The sequence below is a fragment of the Salvelinus fontinalis genome, chromosome 42 (assembly GCF_029448725.1).
Source record: "Salvelinus fontinalis isolate EN_2023a chromosome 42, ASM2944872v1, whole genome shotgun sequence".
Lineage (NCBI taxonomy): Eukaryota > Metazoa > Chordata > Actinopteri > Salmoniformes > Salmonidae > Salvelinus > Salvelinus fontinalis.
Window position 1 is genome coordinate 6,364,475 of NC_074706.1, and position 13,640 is coordinate 6,378,114.

The 13,640-nt window shown below is 48.4% G+C and overlaps 1 protein-coding gene across 2 annotated transcripts in view; it reads right to left on the reverse strand.

Moving 5' to 3' along the window:
- Positions 1-13,640, reverse strand: part of LOC129841129 (F-box/WD repeat-containing protein 7) — a 202,558-nt gene that overhangs the window by 152,337 nt on the left and 36,581 nt on the right. For both annotated transcript variants that reach the window (XM_055909246.1, XM_055909245.1), the window contains exon 2: positions 6,981-7,059. The gene's annotated coding sequence lies outside the window, so the exon portion shown is untranslated. The remainder of the gene's footprint in view (positions 1-6,980; positions 7,060-13,640) is intronic.

The following is a 13,640-nucleotide window of genomic DNA, read 5'->3' on the forward strand; positions in this document are numbered from 1 at the left end:
GGAGGAGACCTAGGGCTAAATCTGAAACCAGGATATTGAGAAGCCTGTGTGTTTCCTTCTATAGCACTGAGGTAAAAAATAAACACACGATACTTGAATCATGACCAATTTCATCAAATCATTAAGTTAAACTGTCATTATAATGTCGGAAAACTAAGCATAAGCTTTCAAATGCGAAAACACAAGGAGCATGGTTAGAACCTATTTCCCGTTTGAGTTGATTTATTACATTTATTTAGACAGGGACAATGTGCAACATATAGTCTCAGAGCACTGAGAAGTTGCACCAGGTTTAGCTAAGAGCTAATTTACAACTGTAGTCCCGACTACATGTTGGCACTGCCAATATCATGCTATGGGAAAATGTATTCACTGCCAACATTCAGCCTACAGCGACTTTCTTTGCCACTGAGTCTTACTCTGCTAAGTCAATTAAGGAGCCCAGGCAGAAAGCAGGCATTTGTCAAGGACATGTGAACAGTCTTGTGTTTGTTTCTGATGGAGGAAACCATCTGTAAAGACACGATCCACTCCCAGGTATTAATTGTGATGCGGTTGTAAAGACGGACAGTAAATCTACAGTCTGTCTTGATGTAGGACGCAGGCCTAGCCACCGACCAGACAGCCAAGCATAGGGCTGGGGTGGGGTGAGCTTAGCCTGGCATCGGAACTGAAGGGAAGTGAAACAAAATACATAGCAAGTTCAGTTAGGACACCAGGCTAGGGGTGCACTGCATTGAGCCATGGGAATTCCCAGATTGGCCTAGGGACTTTAAAATTGAGAATAGTGAGAGTGCATTTAAAAACTCCACAAACCCCTGGCCGCAAAATCATTATCCACGTGTGTCACTGGGCCTGATGTGATCCAGCGTTTTCCCACTTTCTAGGAGTGGTTTGCGGACAGCGGATCTGGGGAATAAGCATTGATTCCAACCTTTCCATTTACAAAGTAGTGACTTGTTAGTGGATTATTCAATTATCTAATTACCATCGTCGTTCTATATCAAGCAGGGTCTGGGTCCTTCGTTAAAATCTCTGCCTTTTTCCTTGATCATTCATCTCTTCCCAACTAATTCATGGGGATCAAAGTATGTATGTTTCAGGATCATTTTGCCCTCATTGATCCTGCTGTAGGCCTACCTCACAAATCGCTCACACACTGGGAGAAAGGACAACGTTCTGTTCCTGGGGCGGGACAACGACGACTGGCCAGGCAGAGGAGTCCTGGGGAATAATTAGGCATGATTATGTATCAAACTATGCGATATGTGACTGGAGTCCCCTTTTAAGACGAGCCTAAATGTCAACAAGTACAAGCTTCAAAAAACACGAATACCGGTAGGCAAATCTTACTACAATCTAGCTAACGGGACTCCCTAAAATCTTGGGGGGGAAATTAATTTTTCCCCCTAACATTAACCATATTCTCCTAACCTGCTGTGTACGTTCGCCTAACCTGCAACTAAAAGGTTGTAGCCGTATCGAAGTGGCGTGTTTTCAGGGAATCTCTCTGGCGAACAGTAACCGCTCCAATGACATTGTACAGAGAGACCCAATAGGAGCCAGTGAAGGATGATTCTCTCCACTCCATCTGACCAGGCTTGCAGTGTCCATTTCCTCTGACTAGACTGTCCTCTAGTGGGGAAAGACGGTACAATGCCTTCCCCTCCAAAACAGCATGAGAAACACAGGTACTACTTCCTCTATTCTCAACAGAAAAGTGTCCGATTTAGGCCCACTGACTGTATGACGTCCTCAGCAACAATAAACCAAATTGCCTAGGCCGAGTAACCCACAGGCCTACAAGTGGCTATCCTCTTCTATTTTCAACAGAGAGGAATGTCACATTTGGGCCAAGTCCACTGACTGCCTGCATGACATGCTGAACAACAACAATGTTCTGGGTGGACAGGGTGGACCCTCCAAGAGTGAACGATGCCTGTGCAGCCACAGCTTCCTGCCGCCCCAGGAACAGAACAGTGCAGGGTGGTTTCCTGTTTTCGTCCGGAGCATGAATGACTGGGTTGAATCGTGTGACTGTGACCTTTTTTCTCTGACGAGGGAACGTACACACAGCGCCACCTACAAAACAGCTCCACCCTACTACCCAGCTCTCACAGTAACAGCAAAGAACCCGCCGCAGCAAACTGAGTGTGTGTTTGAGTCATTCCACCCCTGTTCCCCACAATAGAGAAGCAACGTCTAAAAGCAGAAACAAAATGGCCAGCAGGTTTTACTCCAGTGCCATTTAAACACATTACCCTCACGTGGTATTGTAGTCAGGATCCCAGTATAACCTAAGATGTGGGCCTACGGGAAACTGTAAGGCATTTATAGTCTGGTGGGCCAATACATCATCAAGAGAGGAGACGGTTCTCTCAACATTTTATAGTATTTCTTACAGTCCAGTCGACATTTCTTCCCACTGCATGGATCCAGTCACGATAAACTTTTCCAACGTTAAAAAAAAAAGCGCAGCGGATTCAATACCCACCGAGCAGCCCTTTCATTACGCCCAAATGTAAGCTGACAGCGTGACGCGGCCATTCCAAGTTGTTTAAAGCCTCGCCACTAACAGAGAGTGCATCTGCAGCTAGTTTTACTATCCGACCCTGTTAGCAATTGCTTAAAGCCGTAGAGTGCAACTGAAATGGCCCTACGGGCCCTGGTCAAATGTGTTGCACTACATCGAGAATATGGTGCAATTTCAGATGCAGCCTTAGTATATCAGCAGCCATTTCTACTGTCCTCTGCTGTCCTGTGTCATCAATTGTTCGCTGGCCATTTTCTTCCCCTGGCTGCTGGGCTGGCGAAAGGAAAGGGCCTTTAAATTATTTACATGGGATGTGTGTGGGTTGTGGGCGCTGGGGGACTGATTAAGGAGTGACACAAAGGATGACTGGTTGAATCCCAGACCTCTTCTCTTCTGCTGCTCTGCTGTTGTGGAAAGTGCCTCGCTTTCACATCAGGATATGACAAAACCACGGTCTACTTGTCTTCTCCCTGTGCTCCGGCTGTACTTGTGAAGAAATGCTCACCTCTTCCAGGAAATTATCTCACATTTCCCCTACACCACTGCTTCACACCTCTAAGTAAACGACACAGGCTGAAATTCCAACTACGTCCTGTCTCTTCGGGTGAATGAAGACACCTAGCTCATCCTTTAAAAAGAAAACAATCTGATCTTTTTTTTCTTTTTTCAGAGGAATGAAGTACAGTACCTCCCTGTACCTTGAGGAGATGAAAGCGACAGCGCCTGTTGTCACGGGCACAGCAGTTCCCGTGGATATTATCTAATTATTATATCAAACATGGGGAGGTAACCAAGCTGGTGCTTACCGTCTACAGACTGTAATTAAGTTACTTCCTTCAGGAGAGAGAGAGAGGCACCAACAGCCCTGCTGCCGGGACTCTGCAGCAAAAGGTTTCTCTTAATAAAAACACAGACGGGCTGTGTGAGAACCAGAGGGAGTAGGCGGTGCCACCAAACACACAGTGTGAGAGCGACAAACACTACAGAAGTTCTTAACTGGGCACACACACACAGACTGTATTTTGATCATTGAAATAAGCAAGTGATGACTGATAGCTGACGTGACATCCATTCATTGTAGCCCAAACTGTCCTAATATTGATGGCAAGATGAAAAGCCTTACACGCAAACCTCACCGGCCACGTGGATGTTTGAAATACAACAAAAACAAAAAAAACTTTTGTTGGAGTAGAAAAACACACCATTTTGTATGACGACTCGGGCTCAAAAATTCTACAAACGTAACACTAAAAACAATGACCATATGCATGTCAGAAAATAACAACCCAACGTTCATCTCCCAGGACAAACTAGCCAGCAACAGCTAGCTTAGCTAAATGTCCATGAACATGTCATGCTTTTCAACCTGCCACCAAATTAATATACACTGCTCAAAAAAATAAAGGGAACACTTAAACAACACCATGTAACTCCAAGTCAATCACACTTCTGTGAAATCAAACTGTCCACTTAGGAAGCAACACTGATTGACAATAAATTTCACATGCTGTTGTGCAAATGGAATAGACAAAAGGTGGAAATTATAGGCAATTAGCAAGACACCCCCAATAAAGGAGTGGTTCTGCAGGTGGTGACCACAGACCACTTCTCAGTTCCTATGCTTCCTGGCTGATGTTTTGGTCACTTTTGAATGCTGGCGGTGCTCTTACACTAGTAGTAGCATGAGACGGAGTCTACAACCCACACAAGTGGCTCAGGTAGTGCAGCTCATCCAGGATGGCACATCAATGCGAGCTGTTGCAAGGTTTGCTGTGTCTGTCAGCGTAGTGTCCAGAGCATGGAGGCGCTACCAGGAGACAGGCCAGTACATCAGGAGACGTGGAGGAGGCCGTAGGAGAGCAACAACCCAGCAGCAGGACCGCTACCTCCGCCTTTGAGCAGGAGGAGCACTGCCAGAGCCCTGCAAAATGACCTCCAGCAGGCCACAAATGTGTTGGTTTTGATATTTTAACCTGCGTGTCATGATCGCCTCTGGTGTGGACGGCCAAAATCAACTACACGTAGCCAGTGTAGTCAGCATGTTATTCAAACAACCCAACTTGCACCCTAACATAGCATAGTACTATTGCAAATGTTCTTTAAAAAAGTGCGCACCTCTAACTCACCTCACCTGCTTTGACTCAGTTTCTCACCAGTGAGCCCAGACATATCAACCTCAGCTTGGGTTGAGATAACAGCCATCTAGCATCCAGAGGAAACTGCATTGGAAAAATGAAGTCTGTGCTCCCCCAGGATTCCAATCCAAACCTACCCATTATTAACACCCCCAGGTATGGTGTCACATTAGAAAACCGTCAGAAAGCATAGTTTTAGAAGGCAATATAGCCTAAAGAGGTGACTGACTGGCTGGGGTTAGCAGTCAGGACCATCCCTTTAAATATTCAACAGTTAGCAGAGAGAGTATGAGGCTCATTGTTTGCTATCCAATCGCTTTACCTTTAATTCACAAAAGCATGCCAGCAATGAATTATTCAGGGTCTAGGCTGGCTGCACTTTCGTCTGTAAGGAGGAAGTGTTCCCCACAGCACACACACATACAGTGGACAGATACACGCATACTAAGAGGTGAACCCATTCTGCATGAATTCACATATTTGCTATTTCATTAATCCTAAGTGGCTGGGGAGAGGCCGATATGAGAATCCACCTTCAAACTGGGGAATACACATCAGGAAACAAAGAAGGTGAACGCCTACTTCGAATTAAAGTTTTTACCAAAACAATTGTGCATGCATGTGCACAGGAAAGGCATTGCTTCTATGCGCCTTTGCCCCAACAGTGTGACAGACACACACATTACTCCTCATTAGTGATCAACTCATCCCCTCGAGGTTCCCTCCCTACTTGCCCACAGATGAGCCTGAGCAACACCGACAGCGACGCTTCAAAGTTTATAAACCTCCTGTTTCTTCATTGGTAGTTGTAAAAAAAAAAATCCCCTGACGCAGAAGTGTGAATGTGAGGCTTCCTGCCTGTATCACTGAGAACAATGAGAAGGGCTGGGAGGGTGGATCTCACTCCACTCCCCTGTTCATCCCCTCTCTAACCCTCCTGCTCTCTCCCTCCCTCCCTTCTGCTCCCTCCCTCCTGCTCCCTCCGTATAATTTCTCTCCCTCTTTCGACATTGTTACCTTCCCTTTCATTCCGGAGGAGCGACACACGGCTAACGCTTCCTGAGGAGAGATATGGTACAATAAACGTCTCTCCAAATGGTTCAGGGGGAGCCTGCCAGAGGATGCTGTTATACAATGAACTGCTTACTCTGGTAGTCAAAGGGATCCTTCGGGATTTTGGCTATGAGCCCCTTTATCTACTTTCTCAGAGTCGGATGAACTCGTAGATAACATTTATGTCTCTGCGAGCGGTTTGAAGGAAGTTGCTAAGTAGCGTAATTGCTAACTAGCATTAGCACAATGACTGGAAGTGTAGTTAATACTTAAGTCTAAGACTGCTAGCTAGCAGACACCCATAGACTTCCAGTCATTGCACTGACGCTAGTTAGCAACTTCCTACAAGCTGCTCGCAAAGACATAAAAACGGTATCCATGAATTCATCAGACCCTGGATAAGCATTGCCAAAATCTTGAAGTATCACTCTAAATTCATTGTCAGAGCAGGTCTAAGAGCAGGACCCAACTCTCACAACTAATGTTCAAACTGGGTAGGCTCATTTTGATGTTACAGGCTAGGCTAGCCTTTTGGTGTTAGCTTTCAGTATAGTGTATAGGTTAACTGTTCCTGGGGATATGTCGCAATGTGAAAAGTAGTCAAATGTTGGAGTGACTCGTCATATTAGGTTAAATATTGTTTGATATCCCTATATGGAAGTTATGAGAACAAAGGTATAGGTTAGTGTTGATTTTATTCTCTCAACTAGAGACGAAGCATAACAGAAGCAGTCCTCAGTAACATAAAGAGGCTGTAATAACGTATCAGGAGATCTCTGTACTGGAGGTAAATCATGAGGCGCTGTCGAGTGGGCTCACAGTTCAAAGCCGAATGAAGTCGTGGTAAAATGGCCACACAGTGGAAAAACGGTCATGAATACTAAGATACTGAAAAGACAGAAGGAGGGAGGGATAAATCACAGCCTAAAATGGGGGAAAGCTTAATTGAGCATTAAGCCTCCACCGAGAAGTCAATGAAGGAGAAAGAAAGGATTCTAATTAGCTAGCTATTAAATATCTGTCTTGTTTCCTGCAGCCTCAACCCAAAAGAAACACACACACGCCTCTACAGCCCCCCCCATTCCCATGGGAGCGTAAGTGAAGCAGTTAAGATACTCCTTGTCAGCCCCACACAGTACACATACACACTTAACATCTGTACTGTGCATAAAGGTATGCAGCTGGTGATCATGGAAAAATCCACCACCCCCACCCTCCCTCCCCAATCCCCAGGGAGAGGAAGTGAAGCGGTTACTCACGATTCTCTCGGTCAGGCCACACTGGGGGTTGCTCTCCTCTCCCGGCCTGGCCCCTCTCTGTTAGGGCTGTCAGTGGAGGCTGAGTAGAGAGAAGGGGATGTCAGTGCATCATGTGTTAAGCAATCTCAGAGGTCATCAAAGAGTCAACATGCCACAGGACTGTCTGGGGGGAGGGACATAATGATCTCCCTCAGGGCTCTAGGGGTCTCTCAGTTCCATGTGTTTTGGTCTCATCCTGGTATCTCACAGTTTATCCCCCCTGACACCCAGACCCCCATAACAGATACAGCACACCTCCACTCTCCCACAGACGGGCCCAGTTAGTCACAACATAGGCGCACACAGGGCGATAACACAAAGGAAACAAATGCACAAAGACGCAAATAAGTCACACACTGGGGGACTTACATAGAGATACAGACAGAGAGCTATGCAAAGAAACACAGAGTTCTATGTAGCAGGAAACGGGCAATCCAGGATCTATGACGTATAGGTTAACATTCCCATGTTAAGGTGAGGCCTTACAGTTCGACTACATACCATGACCCGACTACACCCTAATAAAATCACCACAATCAGTTCTACAGTAGCTATACGAAGTAACAGGGGTGCGTCAGAAATGGCACCCTATTCCCCATCAAGACACCCAGGGTGTTTCCTGATCTTTCTGACACAGAAGGTGTGGGGAATTCCTCACATGAGAAAGCTACAGAATAAAACAACAACAGGTAGAATTGAAGTCAAAAACCCAGACAGGAACAGACCGGCTGAATACACCGGTGGCAACATGCAACAGTGCGTCACCACTGCACCTGTGAGGCAGATTGATTTACCCGCTGATAGTGGCTCATTAACATTTAGTAATCAGCCATTCATTCACAAGGGGCAGCTGCACACTTAGGGCCTAGGCCCTACAGGCTAGGTAACATTGTGCAGCAGGAAAGCAAAGGAGAGCAGCATTAGGCTATAGAGTGTGCTGGTCTTCCCTTGTCTTATCTGCAGTATATGGTGACCCAGCAACTGGGTTTGGTAAGTCTGGGATGTGCACGTCATGTCACTCGTATATGTTCCCTTTTCATACTGTATTCGGTTGCCATAATCAACCAGGCAAAACATCCTGAAACCAGTACTGGCGGACGGTTGTTGGGCATAAAAACCCTTATGCTACGGAAACATTGACGACAGGCTCAACAAGGCAACTCTCGGAGAAGAGCTCTCTTCCCGTAGCGTGCGGAGACGAGGGCCTTGCTGTTACCCGTCGGAAGCAGGCCGACAGTTGCTGTTGGACAGCCACTTTGATGCACCCCCTCTCTAACCCCACTGGTGACCCGAACCCAGTCCTTATGGTAAAGTGTTCAACTTTCCTCCCAGCTGAAAGAGACGACAGGAACGCGAGCTGGGTCGGGCTACTCCGATTTGGTTCTCTGGTGAAGTTAGTTTCTTCATGGACCAATTTGGAGAGCTCTTCTTTGGCCTGACAGGGGGAGGGGGGGGGGGGGGGGGGGGGGTTGGTGAGACAGACAAAAAAAGGTGCAGTTTGATATGGGAAGCAGTCGGAGCTCAAGTCGAGCAAAAGTCAACGTGTAACTCGAGTAGCCACTTTGGATCTTTTGGCAAGGCAGACCAGTTGTACGAGGCACAGTTATCGGCTTCCAACTTCCAGGCCATCACAACAGCACTAGGAACATGGACAGTGCCAAGGGAACAGGCCAGGGCTTGCTGTTGGCTAACTGGGTGTTAACACCAGACAGAGCCGGACATGAGTCCTGGGAAAGACATTGAGAATAGCAGAGGCAGACTATTCAGCTGCTTAACAGTGGATCACCGTGAGGCAGGAGTGAGTGTGCATGCATGTTTGAGACAGCAGATCACTGTGGCTGCGTTTGGACAGGCAACCCAATTCTGATATTTTTTTCTACTAATTGGTCTATTGACCAATCAGATCTTTTTACATCAAGATAGCAGTTTGTTTACGACTCTCAGGAGCCTATGGAATTATATGAGAGGAGAGAGAGGGAAGTCCAGGTTAGTTTGTAGCTCCATTATGTAACTTGGCAGCACAGCAGCTGGGAGATGTTTACAGATTCTGGTGAGAGGTTCCAGACACACCGAGACAGAGACAGCACAAGAGATAGAGAGCACTACAGAGAGACCAAGAGAGAGAGACCCCGAGAGAGAGAGAGACCGAGAGAGAGAGAGACCGAGAGAGAGAGAGACCGAGAGAGAGAGAGACCGAGAGAGAGAGACCCCGAGAGAGAGACCGAGAGAGAGAGAGAGAGAGAGAGACCGAGAGAGAGAGAGAGACCGAGAGAGAGAGAGCACGGGAGCGGGAGTACCCGTGGGAGCACGGGAGCGGGAGAACCCGTGGGAGCACGGGAGCGGGAGCACCCGAGGAAGCACGGGAGCAGGAGCACCCGAGGAAGCACGGGAGCAGGAGCACCCGAGGAAGCACGAGAGAGATGGGAGCACGAGAGAGAAAGAGACAGCACAAGAGATAGAGAGCACTACAGAGAGACCGAGAGAGAGAGACCCCGAGAGAGAGAGAGACCGAGAGAGAGAGAGACCGAGAGAGAGAGAGACCCCGAGAGAGAGAGAGAGAGACCGAGAGAGAGAGAGAGACCGAGAGAGAGAGAGCACGGGAGCGGGAGTACCCGTGGGAGCACGGGAGCGGGAGCGGGAGCACCCGTGGGAGCACGGGAGCGGGAGCACCCGTGGGAGCACGGGAGCGGGAGCACCCGAGGAAGCACGGGAGCAGGAGCACCCGAGGAAGCACGGGAGCAGGAGCACCCGAGGAAGCACGAGAGAGATGGGAGCACGAGAGAGAAAGAGACAGCACAAGAGATAGAGAGCACTACAGAGAGACCGAGAGAGAGAGACCCCGAGAGAGAGAGAGACCGAGAGAGAGAGAGACCGAGAGAGAGAGAGACCGAGAGAGAGAGAGACCGAGAGAGAGAGAGACCGAGAGAGAGAGAGACCGAGAGAGAGAGAGACCGAGAGAGAGAGAGACCGAGAGAGAGAGAGAGCACGGGAGCGGGAGTACCCGTGGGAGCACGGGAGAGATGGGAGCACGAGAGAGAAAGAGAGAGAGACCGAGAGAGAGAGAGAGAGAGACCGAGAGAGAGAGAGACCGAGAGAGAGAGAGAGAGAGACCGAGAGAGAGAGAGAGAGAGACCGAGAGAGAGAGAGAGAGAGACCGAGAGAGAGAGAGAGAGAGACCGAGAGAGAGAGAGAGAGACCGAGAGAGAGAGAGAGAGACCGAGAGAGAGAGAGAGAGACCGAGAGAGAGAGACCGAGAGAGAGAGACCGAGAGACCGAGAGAGAGAGAGACCGAGAGAGAGAGAGAGACCGAGAGAGAGACCGAGACCGAGAGAGAGACCGAGAGAGAGACCGAGAGAGAGACCGACAGAGAGACAGACAGACAGACAGACAGACAGACAGACAGAGAGAGAGACAGAGAGAGAGACAGAGAGAGAGACAGAGAGAGAGACAGAGAGAGAGACAGAGAGAGAGACAGACAGACGGAGCACGAAAGCGGGAGCGCGAGAGCCCCCGAGGGAGCGCGAGAGCCCCCGAGGGAGCGCGAGCCCCCGAGGGAGCGCGAGAGCCCCCGAGGGAGCGCGAGAGCCCCCGAGGGAGCGCGAGAGCCCCCGAGGGAGCGCGAGAGCCCCCGAGGGAGCGCGAGAGCGGGAGCCCCTGAGGGAGCGCGGGAGAGGGAGCACCCGAGGGAGCGCGAGCACCCGAGGGAGCGCGGGAGCGGGAGCACCCGTGGGAGCACGGGAGCGGGAGCACCCGTGGGAGCACGGGAGCGGGAGCACCCGTGGGAGCACGGGAGCGGGAGCACCCGTGGGAGCACGGGAGCGGGAGAACCCGTGGGAGCACGGGAGCGGGAGAACCCGTGGGAGCACGGGAGCAGGAGCACCCGAGGAAGCACGGGAGCAGGAGCACCCGAGGAAGCACGAGAGAGATGGGAGCACGAGAGAGAAAGAGAGAGCATGAGAGCGACCAAGAGAGAGAGTGCGAGAACAAGACCATCATCATACCACCCAGCAGTGGAACAGAAAGTCTGTTCATCTCATCTCTATGTTGAGCCCAGAGGCCAAATAAACTTGAGCTGCTGATAGTAAGAGAATGAGCAAATCCATCTTATTTCACAGGTTTCCATAAGCTTGACCTTTCCCAGCATTCCTTTCCTTTTTTCAGATAACCGTTTGTAGTCAAACCGGCGACAACTAGAACCATTTCCATTTTCTTTTTATAGAAATAAAATACATTGCTCCAAAGTTCAGAGTGCAACATACCAGGACCACCGTCTACAAAACAAAATATTGCAATCCATCCAAAGAAAACATTGAATATATCGGGGTCAAATATGTATTGTTGGACATGAAGAGAAAAGATTCCCAGACAGTGCCAAGATCTGAGAACAGAACAAGTTCATCTACACAGCCTTCCGTTGACGTCAGCTGCTCGCCAGGCCAGACGTTAATATTTATATTACAAAACAGAGTGTTGGCGGGGGTGACTGCTGTTCACCGTCAGTTTGCTCTGACTCTAATCGGGCTGTTAAAGTGAGCACAAAAAGAGTGCTGTCGGAAAAACACTGAACAATAGGTAAAGAGGTACAATGGTTGCAGGACCATCGGACGAGTCGGCCCTCGTTCTTCAATGACAACATGTGGTCTTATAGACAGCCACAGGCATCACGAAATACATCACGAAAGTCTATTGAGAGTCCCTGTATACTGGTTCTATTGAATCCCTATTGATTTGTTCTCGCATAAAAAAAATCTGTCATTGAACGAAGCTGAAGCATGTCTCCTCAGCAGGAGGGAAGCATGCTGTGTTGAGTCGTTGGGTAATTTCAGAATCTGATTCAAAGCAGAGCGCAGCATGTATCAAATCAAAGTCCCTTTGATTCAGAATGGCAACAACAAGTACGTACACACACACATTCAGAGTGACCCACTTACAGAGAGCCAGTGGAATCGAAGAGGAGATGCAGGCTTCCACATTTCCTTGTTATGGTCGCAGTTGGCCAGAGAGAAGCACTAGGACAAAGTGCACTGCGTGAAAGGTTGTACGTTCCAAAATAGAGAAAAGTTCTCTTCCCTTCTCAACAGGCCTGTAACGCATGCTGCCAAGCTTTGCGTTCCGTAAACCAACAGGCTGACATCGTGACCACAATATCAGGTGGATAACAAGGAGCACTTTCTAGGAACAGCTCAGAGGTTCCCAGAAACCTGTGAGTGTGAGTGTGTGTGTCTCTCAACACAGTACAGAAGTGGTGGACTCCTGTCCAGGTCAGCTGTAGTCTGTAAAATTGAAAGACTGCCAACAGAAGACTTACAATGAGTTCTAGAATCTTGGTCTGTTGTCAAGACATTCTGGTAAAACCCCGGGTGAGAAGCATTAGGGTGTAGAACAACATAACCAGAGATGAACACAACATTCTCTTACCCAAGAAGTTTTTCCAAATGGAGGCCTACCTATTACCCTGTTTAACAACACTAATTCAACAACATTCACTTGCCTCATGCGATTGTGTGTGTCCTCAAAACGCAGATGAACGAACAACCTGTGCTTGCCTTAGGTCTTCAAAATGGATGAATTCACTTATTTAATTAAAGTCGTTTAACCTCGCAGTCAAATCAGCCTGGCTACATCTCATTAACCCACATTGGTGTACAGTTGAGTACTGTACATCTTAGAAGAGCATTACTCACTTCAGGCCTCAAGAGAAGCCTGGCAGGCTATAAGCTAAGGGAGAGGAGACCAGGAGACCACTGCAGCTAAAGCAGCTCGATGGGATACTTTGTTCACAGGGACTCCGTCTATGGTGATAATGAACTTCAACCGGGTCATAATGAACTTCAACATGGTCGTGTACTGTGATCATTTCACACTACGAAGGCAAACCGAGCCATGTTGGGCTGGCCTGGTTACCACATCCACCATAGCTGAACAATGTGAAGAGTAAACATCAGAGGCAGCGTAGTATGAGTCCCCCAATAATGTGAAATCAGACAAACGCCTAACTGGAGCCCAGGAAGACCTCACTTATTAACTCACCGCCTGTGTAACAGGTGTTTAGTCTGGAGGCCAATCACCCAGCAGTATCCAACCCCAGCCTGGCCTCTGGCTAATCCAGGTGAGACTGTAGAGGAGCTGAAGTATGACCAGACACACACTGTCATCCAGATGGAGGACACCTGGCCAGGGCACATGCTTAGAGCTGCTCAGGCACACACACACACACACAGGGAGGTGAAACAGATGGGCCAAGACTAGGGTTGTATGTATGTCTGCATGGACAAAGCCATTGATCACGTGACACCACTCATTCCTATGTGAAGACTCAATAGCGCATTGAAGCCAAGTGAAGTCTTAAGATGGCGTCTGATGGAGACATAACATGCGCTGTTAGAACTACTCCAGGAAGTGACGTTGCAGGCTAGCTCAGTGCTGCCCCCTCTCGAGTAACTCAAGTTGAAGGCCGACCGGAGTACTGCAGGCTGCCATTAGCAACTAAATGATCATTATAACTTCTGTGTGCGATTTTAAAATAAACAGTTCAAGGACATAAATTTGGTTTATTAGAAGCAATTATTGCTACCATGATTGTGTAAATACATAATTTTTTAGAAGACAAAGATTTTTTTC